Source organism: Jaculus jaculus, chromosome 11, assembly GCF_020740685.1.
Source record: "Jaculus jaculus isolate mJacJac1 chromosome 11, mJacJac1.mat.Y.cur, whole genome shotgun sequence".
In the NCBI taxonomy this organism is placed as follows: domain Eukaryota; kingdom Metazoa; phylum Chordata; class Mammalia; order Rodentia; family Dipodidae; genus Jaculus; species Jaculus jaculus.
The window spans coordinates 2,333,408-2,349,248 of NC_059112.1; the positions used below are offsets into that span (position 1 = coordinate 2,333,408).

General features: G+C 41.6%; 1 protein-coding gene across 1 annotated transcript in view; it reads right to left on the minus strand.

Annotated features, from left to right (window-relative positions):
* The window catches only part of Epgn (epithelial mitogen), a 54,976-nt gene extending 39,561 nt beyond the window's left edge, over positions 1-15,415 (minus strand). Inside the window, exons 1-2 of the mRNA XM_004665345.2 lie at positions 15,318-15,415; positions 9,218-9,410 (exon numbers count right to left, since the gene is read on the minus strand). The gene's annotated coding sequence lies outside the window, so the exon portion shown is untranslated. The remainder of the gene's footprint in view (positions 1-9,217; positions 9,411-15,317) is intronic.
* Positions 15,416-15,841: the final 426 nt, after the last annotated feature.

Sequence of the window (15,841 nt, forward strand, 5' to 3'; positions counted from 1 at the left end):
ATGAACATGATTTTCTACCAAGGTAATGAATTCATTTGTGAATTTAGTTCTAGCAGAAGAAATGGTCTATTATTAACACAGAATTTAAAAAATAATTTGGATAATTATATATGATAATGAAAGCTTCACAGGAAACACAATTTCTGATACATCTAAGATCTTTGGTACCTCTTTGATAAGCAGACTAATCAATGGGTGGTTAGAGAGAATTACAAATTCAAGAGTTATTTTTAATTAGGTGAAACAAATTTGCTGCTTTATGATTACTTACATGAAAAATATAAATAATTCAACACCACTGTTTTAGCAAAATGTACTGAACAAAGTAACGTTTAAAACTGATATTTAAAGCATGCAAAGAAGGCACCACCCTCCACTGAAGGAGCTAGGTGTTCCTTAATATAAAGGTCTAACCATTACCTGGACTGAGTGTGGGGCTATAGCCTTACTCTCACCAATTATAGCGCCAACTAGGTATTTTCATATGCCTATTTGACAATTTCAGAATTGAGTTTATGTGAATTAAAAAAAAATAGCCCTTCCTTATAGATTCTCCTATCACAGCATCTTGAAGTCTTTGTGGACCAGCTGGTTAAGGCATCGTGATAAAAGGAAACACTGTATTTACACATCACTTTAATTAGAGTTCAAAGAGCTGTGCAAACATTACCTAATTAAACTTCACAACAATCCAGTGAAGCAAGAGGTTTACCCATTATCCTCATTCACAGAAGAGAGATTTTGAGGTGCTGAGAAGCTAAATGATTTCTTAGTTTCACAATGATGAGTCAGAGGGGAGGCTGGGAACAAGACCACAGCTCTCATTCAGATGTAAAAGTAACACCAGGGAAAAGCTTAGTCAGGTGGATCACTCCTCAGTTGGAAGTTGTCCCACTACATAAATAATAAGAGTAATTGCAATGGAATTTATTTGAATGCCTATGTTTCCTTCTAGATCAGAACTTTCTTCAGCATTATTTACATGGAAGACAGTCATATGGATATATTACCTTATCTGTATTAGCTACTTTTGTGTAGCTGTGAACAAAATGCCTGAGAGAAATACCTATGGAGTTGTTTCCACTCACGGAAGTCCATCGCAATAAGGAAGACATGGGGGAACATCTTCCATCAGGGTGGGCAGAAAGCAGAAAGTCAGGGAGAAGACAGACAGGGAGGAAGGAGCTGGTGATACTCCCAAGTTCCCTCTAGCTACATGCCTCCTCCTAAAGCTTCCAGAACCTTCCAAGCCAGCACCACCATCTGGGAATGTAGTTTTTAATATATGAGCTTTGAGGAACACTTAACATTCCAACCATAGCATCAGCTAAATAGAACTGACATTAATAGTAATATTACCTTCTCACAAAGGCTCTTCCTACAATTTTTATGAAATCTCAAAAAGTGTTGCCTGAGTAACCATGCAGCACAAATTGTTCTATTTTCTTCCGACCAAGAGAGTAATGTCCATGGAAAGATAATATCTGCAAGCTTCCAAATATTCTACCCGTTGGGATATGAGCTGAGGGGCTGCCGGGTGCTGATGTGGTCTGTATGTGCTCAGCTGGGAATATGGACTCTCTGTATTTAGAAATGCACACGGTCGCTCCTGAGGGGTTCCTCAACAAGCATAGGCCTTGCACCGTGGTCTACAAGAGCAGCACCTATGGATTGAGCTACATGCTCCCTTTTCCTGCTGTCAACTAGATCTTACTCCCTAGGCAAAGACGTTGATGCTTTGGGGGTAAAAGTAGAGCTTTGAAGTCTGAGGTTTATCTCAAGGATCCATGTTATACACAGAACACTAAAGTCAAATGCAAAAGGTTTTAAGCTTTTCGAGCTCTTTATTTTAGAGAAAACTGTTTTGTCCAAGGTCCTGCAAGTGGATGTAATGAAGGAGAAAGATGTGCTGGGTGAAAGAAGCGGTGAGGTTCGGGTTTGCAACAGGCCCATAGCTTCCACAGGCTCATCAGTGCCCAAAGATGCAGTTCCTGCAGGGGATAATCCACACAACGCACACAAGTAAAGGTGGACGTTTCGGTTACTTTCTCCTGCGGTGCGACGTGGTTTTCTGAGAAAAACAACTATTGCCATCCATCAGAATCAGCTGCAACTGCAAATGAGACCTTTGGGATGGGGCCTGTTGAGTCCCTCTTAGAAGGGGTGCTGGCATGTCATCAGCCCATCACGTGAGAGCTCAGGCACCCCGTGCCAGCTGTATGCAATGGTGTACAGGGTCTTGTGCCCTCAGGGGGACATATGCGTATGTAGAGGGTGGAAGCTCAAGGGACAGGAAGTTGCATCTCTAAGCCTCAAGACTTTCCCTCAACACATCAAGGTTCTTGATGGTGGCTTCAAAGCCTACAACAGTCTGTCCCCACATACCGAGCAGTGGAAGAAGGCACTTTGCTCACGTGGGAGGTCAGATGTAAGTAGCTCCTTTCCTCAGGGAACCGGGAGCAATGACCAAAGCAAAGAAAAGGTTCCTCACAAAAAAGTCTTCACGTGCAGATGTCCATGCAGGTAGTCCTGACGTTTATCATAAAATAAGGGAGGTGAGATGAAACTCTTTCAGATCAGTTTTCGGTTAAAGAAGTAAATTTAATAGTTTTATATCTTAGTGACCTAAAAAATTGAATGTTACTGTTGGTATGCATGGAGGAACTCCTACTCATTTTTATATAGCAAGCCAGTGATGTGTAGGATTTTCCTGAACCAGGACACGTGTCCTTGTGTTTATGTGTTTATGTGTCTGTGCGTCACACAGATGGGAGTCTTTCCGATTATCTTTAAAATAAGTACAATGTGAAGTAAGAGATGACAGAAACTTGACAGACATACGCAATGCCCCTGTGTTTATAACAGTATTGTACCCAACCCACTGTGTGGACCATCTTGATTCACAAGAAACATGATTTTCAACCATCAACAGTCAATCCCTCACATTCTGCACGCTCATCAGAGAAATGTGACATATCTGACTCTTCTCCAAGTGCAGTTGCAAAGTCCACACATGTGGAAGGTTCTCTTGAACTTCCAGATGTTGTAGCAGAGAAAGTTATTTTAAAATAAACAATTGTAGAATTATCAAGGCAGAAATGAATTATGAGCAAATGCATATATGTGAAAGATGAATGGGCAGAGCCACGACCTTTTCTTGGCTGTGCAGATGTATGTAAAAAAAGGACTTCGAGGGCTGGAGAGATGGGTTAACAGTTAAGTGCTTGCCTGTGAAGCCTAAGGGTGTTGGTTCGAAGCTCCATTCCCCAGAACACACGTTAGCCAGATGCATAACGGGGCACATGCGTCTAGAGTTCATTTGCAGTGGCTGGGAGCCCTAGCATGTCCATTCTCTCTCACTCACTTTCTCTCTCTGTCACTCTCAAATAAATAAATAAAAATAAACATTTTTTTAAATTTAGAAAAAAAGAAAAGACTTTGAGAAAGCTACCTGAAAAGGATGATAGATGCCCATGCGGTGGCTCCTTCCTGCTAGTGACTCCCTCTGAACCACTGAAGCCTCACCTAGCAGGAGGCCAGGGGCGCCTCACACTCCTCACAGCTACTGCGAACGTGGCCTCTGTACAGACTGTTAAGCAAGTGTTGGTGTGTGATGTGTCGATCCTTAAGATTTTGTTCTGTTTTTCTTGTTTTGTTTGTTTGTTTGTTTTACGAGGTAGGGTCTCACTCTGGCTCAGGCTGACCTGGAATTCACTATGTAGTCTCAGGTGGCCTCGAACTCACGGGGATCCTCTTACCTCTGCCTCTCGAGTGCTGGGATTAAAGGCGTGCGCCACCACACCCAGCAATCCTTAATTTTTTTTCTGTTTTTCTGGACTTCACTTAGGTGCATGAGTTCTCATGCAGAGCCTCAACTAAGGACGACTGACTAGAGGCTTCTGGAAGCCACTTGACCTTGTGCCAGTCGACACCTGTCGGAGAAGCATTCAGACATACCACACGCTGACAGACCACAGGAATGCTGACTTCACTCAAAAGGGCTTGTATTCCTACCCACACCAGAAAGCAAAGCCCTGGTTTTCCCTCTTTCAGTGAAGAGTCATCGTTTCTCAGTCGTTTCTGTCTCTCCCTACCTTCCCTGCTCCTGCAGGTGCAAGCTGAATCAGTGGTTGCTGACGCAATGCCACAGTCAGCCTTCACAAAGTGCGGCATCCCCAAACAAGGTACCCAGGAGAATCCAAGGCCTAGTGACTTCTGAAGAAATGCCTTCCCCCTAAGGAGACCATGCTCAGCTTCTAGGAAAACAGCTTAGAGCAAGAGTGCAGATGAGCTCCACAGAAAGGGGTTTGTACATTTAACAGTGAGTTGTCTGACTCTGGAGTAAGAAATGCCATGACAAGTGACGCACACTCCCAGCTGTAATCACAACCTGGTGGAAGTGGTTAATGGCTAGAATAACCAATTCAGATTCTCCCAGGAGTAAATGACCCCAGTCTGCAAATGGTAGCCTAACTGAACAAATGCTTTTCAAATGAGGAAATACAAATGGCAAATAAATACGCAACAATGTCCATTGATCCTCAGTGACCAGGGAAATGCATATCAAAACTGCACAGACAGTCCACCTTACTCCAATGAGAATGACTGGTAAGAAAACAACCAACAAATATAGAAATTTTTAAGAAGGAATACACTCAAGATAGGAATGTATATCAGTCCAGCCACTGTGGAAATCAGTATTGAGGATCATCAAAACCTGAAAACTAGGATTTCCATATGACCTAGTTGTACTATTTTGCATGTATGCCAAAAGAATACAAGTCAAGACTATTATACACACATTGACCATAGTCACGATATGGAGTCAGCTGAGCCATCAAGTGTCCATCAGTGGATAAGTGTGTCTTTTCCCATATATGTAGAATCTAGGAGAAAAGTTTTTATAAAGAAAATAAAAGCAAAAGGGAGATGGCTACCAGGGATAAGGAAGGGAAAGTGGGGGGAGGAGGAAGAAAGGGTAGTAGAGGGAATGAATACAACCAGTGTACATTAAATACATGTATGACAATGTCCTAATGAAGTTCTTTGTACAATTAATATGTGCTAATAAAGATCACAATATAATCTCCATACAAGGGTTTTTCTACTTTAAGCAGAGGGACTCATGTTATGCTATGTTAGCATAATATTAAGATTATTTATGCCATATGTAAGTATCACCAACATTCTTTAAACTATAAACTACAACTTGATACAGAATAGCACATACATAGCAATGTCTATTAAAAACTAATTAACTTAGGGCTGGAGAGATGGCTCAGCAGTTAAAGGCACTTGCTTGCAAAGCCTGATGTCCCAGGTTCAATTCCCCAATACCTATGTAAAGCCAGATACACAAAGTGGCACATGTGTCTGGAGTTCATTTACAATGGGTGGAGGCCCCGGTGTGTCCATATTTTCTCTTTCTCTCTCTCTCCCAGTTTCTCTTTGTCTCTCAGATAAACAAAATATTTCAAAACAATTAATCAATTTAGAAATAGGTAAGCCATTAAAAGTATGGTAGGGCTGGAGAGATGGCTTAGCGGTTAAGTGCTTGCCTGTGAAGCCTAAGGACCCCGGTTCAAGGCTCGGTTCCCCAGGTCCCACGTTAGCCAGATGCACAAGGGGGTGCACGCGTCTGGAGTTCGTTTGCAGAGGCTGGAAGCCCTGGTGTGACCATTCTCTCTCTCTCCCTCTATCTGTCTTTCTCTGTGTGTCTGTCGCTCTCAAATAAATAAATAAATAAATTTTTAAAAAAGTTTAAAAAAAAGTATGGTAGAAAAATGTCTTAAAATCTCCCTTCAGGGTAGCATTTACTATGAAATGAGTGACAGTATTCAGGGGTTATGTACAACAAGGGTGTGGGGGCCTCAAAGCAGATTTTTAATCATTTGGTACTCCAGAAAGCCTAAAATGGGTTAGGTATCACTATAGTAACTATGTTAGACACTCCAGAGCCTATCTTGTTTAAAACATAGTGAGAATCACTTACTACCAAAGGGAGAGTTTTCCATCCATACCAGTGTGTAGACCCTGTATGTTGTGAGCTGCTTGCAGAGTGCTGGACGGACACACAGGAGTGCTCACATGGTGAGAGCGCTCAGAATGGACAGGTGCAAAAGCTGAAAAGCCCATTCATACTGTGTTGAGTTTCCATTTTCAGATTCTAGTTTTAAAGAAATGAAAGTAAGGCAATATATGTTCTATACAAAATGAAGCAATTTGGGGTCAAAAAGAAGATAGCCAAGGGCTGTAGAGATGACTTAGTGGTTAAGGCACTTGCCCATGAAGCCTAAAGACACAGGTTTAATTCCCCAGTACCCATGTACGCCAGATGCACAAGGTAGTGCTTGTGTGTGAGTTCGCTTGCAGTAGCTGGAGGCCCTGGCTCCGTATACATACTTCGGAAACGCATACTGCAATATTCAGATCTGACCATCCTGAGTGAAGAGCATATGGGTGACAATATAGATTTGTACTTTTATGTATATTTTAAGTACTTCATAAGATAATTCTTCTAAAGATAAAGCAATAATACCAAGGATTAGTGATAATTATAAAAGGTCTTCCCCATTATCCCATGACATGCACATGTGAAGCCAGTACTATCATGTTTAAACAGTACATCACCTGACCACTTAAAGTGCATTTCTAAGGAAATCTACATCTCTACATAATGAAGAAGGTCTGTTGGATTAACTGTTCTGTGCTGTGGGGGTTCCTCTGAATTTTGTTTCATGGAAAATCACAATTATGGGGCATGAGAAATGGCTTAGTGATTAAGGCTCTTGCCTGCAAAGCCTAAAGACACAGGTTTGATTCCCCAGTACCCACATAAGCCATATGCACAAGGCGGTATATGCATCTGGAGCTCATTTGCAGGTGCTGGAGGCCCTGGTGTGCCCATGCTCTCTCTCTCTGTCCCCTATCCTATCCCTCTTTCTATCCCTCATAAGTAAAAAAAGAAAATCACAAGTGCACATATTTGAAGAGAGAACCACCTCCAGAGAAAGTATCTCCCTCTGCTTGCCGTGCACCGACAAGACTAAGTGAGAGACGCTGGAAGAGTCCTGTGCACTCCTTTGAAGGACTGCTTTTGCTTACTGGAGGCTAGCAAAGGACTAGGGAAAGTGTAAATGTCTGTATGCATTTCTTAGAATCCAATTGCCAAAGTATTAGCTGCTTATTTAAGAAGTTCTTTGGTGCTATATGATGAATTTTCATTTAAACTTTCTGAATAGGACTCCAGCACCTCAGGAAATAAATAACAAACAGGACTGCATCACACTGAAAACCTTCTGAACAGAAGGGGGCAACAGAGTAGACATCCCACAGAATGGGAGAAAAAAAAAATTGGCCAGATAGTCATCTGATAGAGGATTGGCATCTAGAACATATGTTGAATTAAAAAATTAAATACAAAAGAGCCAATCATCCAGTTACTGCAGGGCAAATGAATGCAACAGTTTTCAGAAGGAGTATAAACCAATAAATACAGCTTTAAAAAAAGTATTAATGAAAAAAATTACAAATGATCAATAAATACCATTTTCAGGAGAAGCATAAATGACCAGTAAATGCATGAAATAAGGTTAACATCTTCAGTCACGAGTAAAAGGTAGACCAAAACTCACATTAAGAATCTGTCTTAGGGCTGGAGAGACGGCTTAGCGGTTAAGCACTTGCCTGTGAAGCCTAAGGACCCCGGTTCGAGGCTTGGTTCCCCAGGTCCCACATTAGCCAGATGCACAAGGTGGCGCACACGTCTGGAGTTCGCTTGCAGTGGCTGGAGGCACTGACGCGCCATTCTCTCTTTCTCTATGTGCCTCTTTCTCTCTTTCTCTGTCGCTCTCAAATAAATAAAAATTAAAATTAAAAAAAAAAGAATCTATCTTAGTCAAGTCAGAAAGGTCCTTGTTCAACAACAATGGCTGGTGAGGATAAAAGACAGAAGAAACCTTCTACATGGTGATGTGAGTGTAAATCGGTGAGACATTATGGAAACCAGTGTGGCAGGTCTGCAAACAGACTCAGAACTCAGTGTGATCTGGCTAAGAATGCAAGTCAGACAAGGAGCAAAGTGTACCTAGCTATATTTCCACTAGCTATACACCTAGATGACCCCAAGTCGGACAAGGGCAGACATCCAAATACCTAGCATTCATGTGGCACTAGTCACAAGAGTCAAGTTACAGACCGAGACTACGATGCCCACTCACAACTAGTGGATCAAGCAAATGTGGTCTGCTTTCATTGTGGAGTTTTATCCAGCTCACAAGAAGAATGGTCTCCTTCTTCCCAGGAAGTGGAAAGAAAAGATAATGAGTATTATCAAAGAACATAATGTATGAAAATATCATGATGAAACCCACTATTCTACATAATATATGCTTATAAGATGAGAGAGAGAGACTGGCAGAGTATATCAAAATCTGAAAGAATACTTCACTTAAGGGCCTCACCAGTGTCCGGCTATGCAGGATTTATCCAGAGAGGAACAGAATGCATGGCTTTGAACACAGACTGATATTATCCTGAGAAACCATGCCCAAGTAAGAGTCAAACTTTCTTAAAACTGGTCTCACATATAAGTCACTTCTTAGAGTATTTGTGTTTATGATGATCTGTCAGTTTCAATAGGGTTAATATAAAGAAAAACCAAGAAGTCTATTCCTTTATCTATGTCAAGTTATAGGTTAAGAATCAATTGAAGGGCTGAGAGATAGCTTAGTTAAGGCAGGTTAAATTCCCCAGCACCCATATAATCCAGATGCACAAGGTGGAATAGAAGTCTGGAGTTTGTTTGTAGTGGCTAGAGGCCCTGGTGTGCCCATTCTTTCTCTCTCTATTTGCCTCTTTCTCTGTCTCTCTCTCAAATAAGAAAATAATAATAAAAATTTAAAATAATAAATTGATTCATCATTTCTAAATTTCTGTTTATTGATTAAACATTATTTATTTACTTGCAAGGGGAAAGAGAGAATGAGAATGGATGCACCAGGGCCTCTAGCCACTGAAAATGAACTCCAGATGGGTGCGCCACTTTGTGCATCTGGCTTTACATCATTACTGAGAAATTGAACCCAGGCTGTCAGGCTTTGAAAGCAAGTGCCTTAACTGCTCAGCCATTTCTCCAGCCCCTTAAATTTCTGTTTAAGTAGTCAATAGTCACAAGCAGTAACAGGAAGGATTGGCGACGAGGCATTTTGATACTCACAGTATGTGAGGGACTGAGCTTGTTCCAGCACATGGTTTTGTGGACTGGCCCAGCATGCCTGTGTGAAAGGTTATCACAGTTCTTCCACCATGTCCGGGGGGAGACTGAGGTTCAGGGATGGGATGGCTGGACCAAGGTCACCCAGTAAGTATTGGTTTCAGTCCTTAGCACATCACATGGACACTACTCCAAACTGTTAAAAACAATGGACACAGGTGTGATAAGAAAGTAAAGCTGTCTTAGTGGAGAAGCAGAGTGGAGCTGAAGGGAGACTGGAGCATGAGAAACAGGACACAAGGAAAACAAGCCAAGTAAAGCTGTGAAATGTGCTGGCATCTGCTCAGACATCACTGGGGCTACCAGTGAACAAGGCCCACCTCAGTTGGATGGGATGCTGGTTCTGGAGTAGACAGTGTCCTGGGCCCACCCCTGGGATTTTGCTACGTCCTGGGTGTCTTGGTATTTTGAAGCTTATCCTGCTTCAAGGAGAGTAAACCCACTAGAGGGAAAATTCTTTGAGACCTAGGACGAGGTTCAGCGAGAGTATATCTGAGACCTGATGGGATGGGAGAGACTGGTCCCTTTGTATTCTATGACAAGTATATGAATATTTGAAATTATCTCCCAAACTTCCCAGTTATCCTATTTTTTATCACAGTGTCTGTCGTTGAAAGCGTTGCAGTAGAGATGCTCAACCACAGCCATGAAGGCTCATCATCATGCGGGAGCATAGGGCATAGTGGACAAGATGCCAGCTGTGCCTGCCTTGACACTAGATCCACAGGCTGCCTCCTGCGTGAGGCAGTTCAGAGGTTTCCTCAGCGGGGTGGAGGGGCCTTTGGGCACAACTGTTGGAAGATTTGCCTGTTGTACTTGAATAAAGGAGATTCTAAGGACTTTTACCAACATTTCATCTCCTGGTTTCCATAAGGGTCTTCTGATGCCATCTTCCATGAATGCCCTGTGCTGGGTCGCTGTCCCTTCCTTAATGTGAGCCTCATGAAAAACAGATTTTGCCGTTCCTTCTACTACTTTCATTCAATTGTATACTTTAGAAAGTCTATCATAGTCTCTTTACTCTCTCTTCAGCGTCATAGTTCTTAGTGTCTGTACTCAAATCAGTCCATTTAATATCCAGTTAACATTATACTCATACTTTATGCGTAAATATCTCACTATTATGGCTTGACTAACTGTAACACGTAGACAAAGGAGGAATATTAAGCAGTTCCCAAAATTCATGCTACGCCATTGAAATCAACCAGTACTAGACTACTGACTCCATATTTTAACAATTATAATCTTACAAAAGACATCCACTAGATTTTCACCAATTGGAAGATGTCCTTCTTCCAGTTCTAATTCCAAAATCAACACAGCCACAGCGATGTTAAATATTACTCTAAGCCCTCTCCTACCGAGCCAAATTCTGCCGCACTCTAGTGGGGATGGCTGACAACCAACTGCAGCAGGCACTAGGTTCTCTAACCTCGGTACATAGAGTTCCCTAGAAACCAACCAGCCATCTCTGTGAGCTCCGAAGAGTGGCTTCCAGTAGAATTGAGGCCCTTACTTCTAAACACACAGTTTAACAGGATCTCACTTCCAGATCTAAACTCCTAATTTAGTCTAAATCTCAATTCTGGTATGATTTTAAATGGTAAGTAGAACATAATTAGATCTTTAAGACACAGTGGGGTGAGGTTAATATTAACATAGGCAATCTTATCCATGCCTCAAGATCCTCACCCAGTGATCTCTTCTTCTCCTCTTGAATTCTGCAGCCTGTCTCTGGATTTCATCAGCACATTGTTCACTGGCATTGCTTGAAGATGATCAATCTTGCTGACCCATCATGATCTCCTCCTCCTCTTACTCTTCCTGTCTTCTAGACAGGATGGCTTCCATATATGCTAACACTCTAGTTGTGACATTGATCCAGCCCTCTCTGCTCCAGCTACCTCAGCCATTAGATCACCTCTATCTCTTAAACCCACTGCTAATTGTATTTGTTCACTTCCCACACAGAACGTGTGGTGTGGTGTCTTTGGTAATATTTATTCCTACTATCTATTGACATGGAGTCTCTTTTCACATTAACTCATATTTTCTCAGTTATGTCACTGTAATTTACCAACTTCTACATGCTTCAGCTTTAAGGACTGCAGTGAATACTATGAAAGGGGATGTAGTAATCTTTATTTATGATAGTCTCAAGGTTCCTTCCTGAAATTTTAGAGTAAGCAAGTATTTATTTCTTTAAGATGATAGCCCATGGTACCTTCACTAATGGGGTCTTACCATCCACCTCCGACAGGCAATCAAGAATCATGGCAATAGCCTGTCTTGTTTGGAGGCCTCAGTGACCTCCATGACCAACACTCATCTCTATCTGTTCATCTTGTGAAGGCATTACAGGTGGAATACAAAGCAAGTGGCAGGACTTGCTCCTATTGTCTTCTTGCCAACATGGCGTGTGGTCACCGTAGCCCTCTGGTGGTAAGAAGATACTCCAAGAGGGCTGAACGCAGTATAGACAATTCGTCAGCACCAGTTCCTTTACACCTCCTGGCTACTACCTCATCCATCTTGTATAAGCTCAATGTTTTCATTTTTCTTTCCTGTCTTTTTTGACACCTTAAATACAATGCCTATCTGGGCCTTTAAACAGGAGAAACTCAGTGATGATGACAGGGTTGGGCATCACACTTGTGGCATAAGTTTGATTCAGTCACAACTGTCTATTAGTGGATCTTGCAAGAGGACTGTGACTGCTCAAATGCCATGTGTTGTGAGCACACATTCATGCTGGAAGATCGGCTCCACCGGAAGAAAACGTCCACTCACTAATGTAACTGAACAATGGGAACTAAGACAGCTGGGTGTACCCTTTACAGTTTTAAACATGAACTTAGAAGTGGATAACGATGAACATTCAGATTCTCTACTGATCAAAAATTTTGAGTCTTGTATGCGAATACAAGTGTGTGTAAGAAATCAACTACTATTTGCCCCTGAGGTAACCATTGGTCATTGTGGCAATATTTCATTTAATGTTGGCCTGTGGACTGAAAAAGTTCATCACCTCTAAGTATGTTTTACTTCTGTCCATCCAATCCAAAAATGTGCATTTGGTATCACCTGAACAAAACTCCTCAGCTTCAATTAGATGCATAGGCTTACTAGTGACTTTTGGGAAAAACAGTATTCCTGATTTTACTCTAACAAACAAATTACAGCTCCTCATGAAACCAGTTTCAGAAAAAATGCCTACATTAGAATAAGAAAATGAATGAAATTCAGAGTCTATTACTCTCCTCAGCAAACTTAATTTCATCTGGAACTTTCACTCTCTGCATAGTACATAAACATTTGCCTACAGTCCAGAAATTACCAGTAGCATCTGAACGATTAGCAAAGTGATACAGACTCTCATTCAAGCTTAGGATGAAGCAAGGCATGCGTCGGTTGTCAGTAATGGAGAAATAAATACTACACCACAAAAGTAAAGACAAAAAGCATGGAATCTTTTGGCATATTTAAATTTATTAAAGAAGTTAGAAAAATAATTAGATCCATAAAATGAAACTGAGTAACTCTTCATTTCTACTCCTGTCTATTGAATCCATTATTCTTGGCACAGCCTGTGGCTTTAGAAATGAGTTACTAATCTGCTCTCAGCCACCCTTTGTTTAAAGCCAATTCCTCACCTTGGCTTTAAGGTTCTACATGAAGTGGCCAAGGCTACCTTCCCAAGGGCATTTCTCACAGGCTTTCTCCATGGTTTATTAGTGTGTCACAAAACCTTGAACGCTTCAATACAATTACCCACAAGCAACATCTGCATTCTGGAAGACACCACACATGCTCCTCTGCAAGGACTTCTGTATTTACTCCATCTCTGCTTGGAATATGCTTCTAGATGGCTCTTTGTCTCCTTCACTTTGCACAGACGTGCACCAGCCAGTGCTCCTGCAGGCCACAGGATCCACTGCAGACCCTCAGATGAAGAGAAATTACAAAGGAACTTTGACAGAGATGTGCTCAAGGTTAAGTGGAGAGAAAGGAACATTAAGGCCCTAGAAGAAGGCAGATAACAGGATGCTTGCATATCTCCAGGCCTGGAGGGGCAGGTGCAAGAGATGGAGTCACTGCCATCCAGAGCTACAGCACTGGGAAAAGACTCCGACCAAAAGCCGCACACATCGCAGGAAGGAGAAGGCACAGAGAATGAAGCCCTTGTCTGACCTTCTCCCATGAGTCCCTATGGGTAACAGGCTTTGACAGAAACCACTGGCAGAGGACACAGCTCAGACTGTCCACTTGACAATCTCCCTAGGCCAAAACAGGGAAGAGATTAGACCTGCTAGGCAAATGGAGATTGGACAACACAGACCTTACTCACAAGGTCACTAGCAGAGAAAGATCTTCACTGACCAGTAACAATACAGTACCTTGTGCACACTGTTCCTTACCAAACCTCATTACAATACTTATCTTTACCTTATGTAATATGATTACAGTACTCATTATACCATTACAGTATTGATCTCTACCCTGTGTTATATCTTCATAGTATTTATCACTACCTTATATTGTATTATACCATAACAAAACTCATCTCTTCCCTATATTACATCATCATAGTACTTATCTCTACCTTTATCATATTATTTCATGGGTTTATTTGACACAAAGATAAAAACTGTACAGAAGCTGGACTTTTGCTATTTTTATTCAAGTAGATACCTGTACATTTTCAAACAGCTCCTGCTGCACAGCTGGAGGTCAATGATTACTGAATGAGTGGGTTTCACACTCCCTTTGCAATTCAAAGGATTCATGGCTGGTAAAGTCAGAGAAATACAATAAACTTAATACTTCTAATTGTTGAATTACAACACACTCATGCATATGAACTCTGTCTTTACTGTAGACTTTTTCAGGTTCTAAAATATCTTTCTGTTTCATTTACCTTATAAAATACTTTAAAGAAATTTAAACATTTGTAATAAATATGCACATACATACACATACATGTTATATCACATAAATCATCCTTCCCTATATTAGCATATAGAATAACAAGATCTCAGAACTTGAAGAAAGTAAAAGTCAGTCCTCATTACTGTACTCAATGCACTTCTTTCTGATGGCCTTAAAGGTGTGGAGTAAAGGACAATAAAGTGAAGAAGGAATGTAACAAAGAAAGAGCAAAAAGAACCTACGTGTAAATTACAGCTGTTTACATGTGCCAAACCATGCTATTTGATCTATCAAAATAATTTAACAATGTTGACAAGAACATGAAATGCTCATAGTATTCAAATAAGACAAAAGTGAACTTTAAAACTTGGCAAAGAATGCTGTCGTATCACTCACACTATTCCGTCTCCCTAATCACTGGCGTGGCCTCTCGAGAACTGGTGACATGACAGCTCTTTCTACCGTAAAAGCTTCAGTTTGGCTACTCCTTTTTCTCATACCTGAAAATATAACTTTTATCTCTTTAATTTCCTTCCAATCATGCCCTCTCTTTTCCAGACCAGGGACCCAGTTCATCATGTCAAGCCTCACAAGCCATCTTTGGTGGAAGCCTTCTCAGCCTGTGAGTCACCTGTGGGCATGTTTAGAGCATCCCCTTCCCTCATGTCCAGACCCCAGGACAAAGTCAAGCCTGGCTGTGCTCAGTAGCATAACAGCCATCTCTTCTTCTCTCTGGGATATTTAATTTTATGAAGACAACTTGAAAATACAAGTTTTGTTTCTTTTTCCCCAGAGTCATAACATCTTATTGGTCTGCCTTGACCCTTCCTAGACATGCTGCTCAGTTGTATCTGTCAAGGCCCCCAGAAAAGTTCACATTCATTTGTGTCCTTCACCTGTCATTGCAGAGGCTGCTTCTGTCTCCCATGGAAGTGACAAGTCTAACACAAACACCCCAGACCACTAGGGTGATTGCAGAGACAGAGTCTAGTCATGCAAGTTAGTTGCATGTATCTAGGGGTACATGGTACAGTGTTTTACCCACTGTGTCAGCAGTTAGGGCAGGGATTACTCTGCATGTCATCCCACCAAGTAACAGTGACAAGGGACTTACCTGCAGCCACTATGATATGATGTCTGCTAGCCAAGCACGGAGCTTCAGTTGCTCTCTGGGGGTGTATCTGTGAGCTACCATCACCGTGGCATCACCTGCAGTGAAGAAAAGCTTCCATTAGTGACCCCTGTGCACTCCCGGATTTTACAAAAGCTCTAATCTATAGGAGCTCTGGCTGTTGGTAAGAACAGAAGGATCGCTGTGACAGAACTACTTCACTTTGAGAGCTAAAGCTCAACAAGGAAGTTCAGGAGACCCATGCTTTGACATTTGTATTGAATGGTTCCTACTTTAGTATTGGGGACACTCATTTGCTTGTTAATGACACGTAGACTAATCTGGAAAGTAGCAACATAAATGTTCCAAAAATGGGATAACATCATGTGGGAGCACACACAGGAGATCACCTCAGATGTGGCAAAGTGTCAGTGAGGGGTCTCGAAAGGAGGCAAAACATACTTTTAGGTCTTAAAGCCTGAGTGTGAATATAGCAATTAGGAAAGGAATAAAAGAGTGTTTAAAGA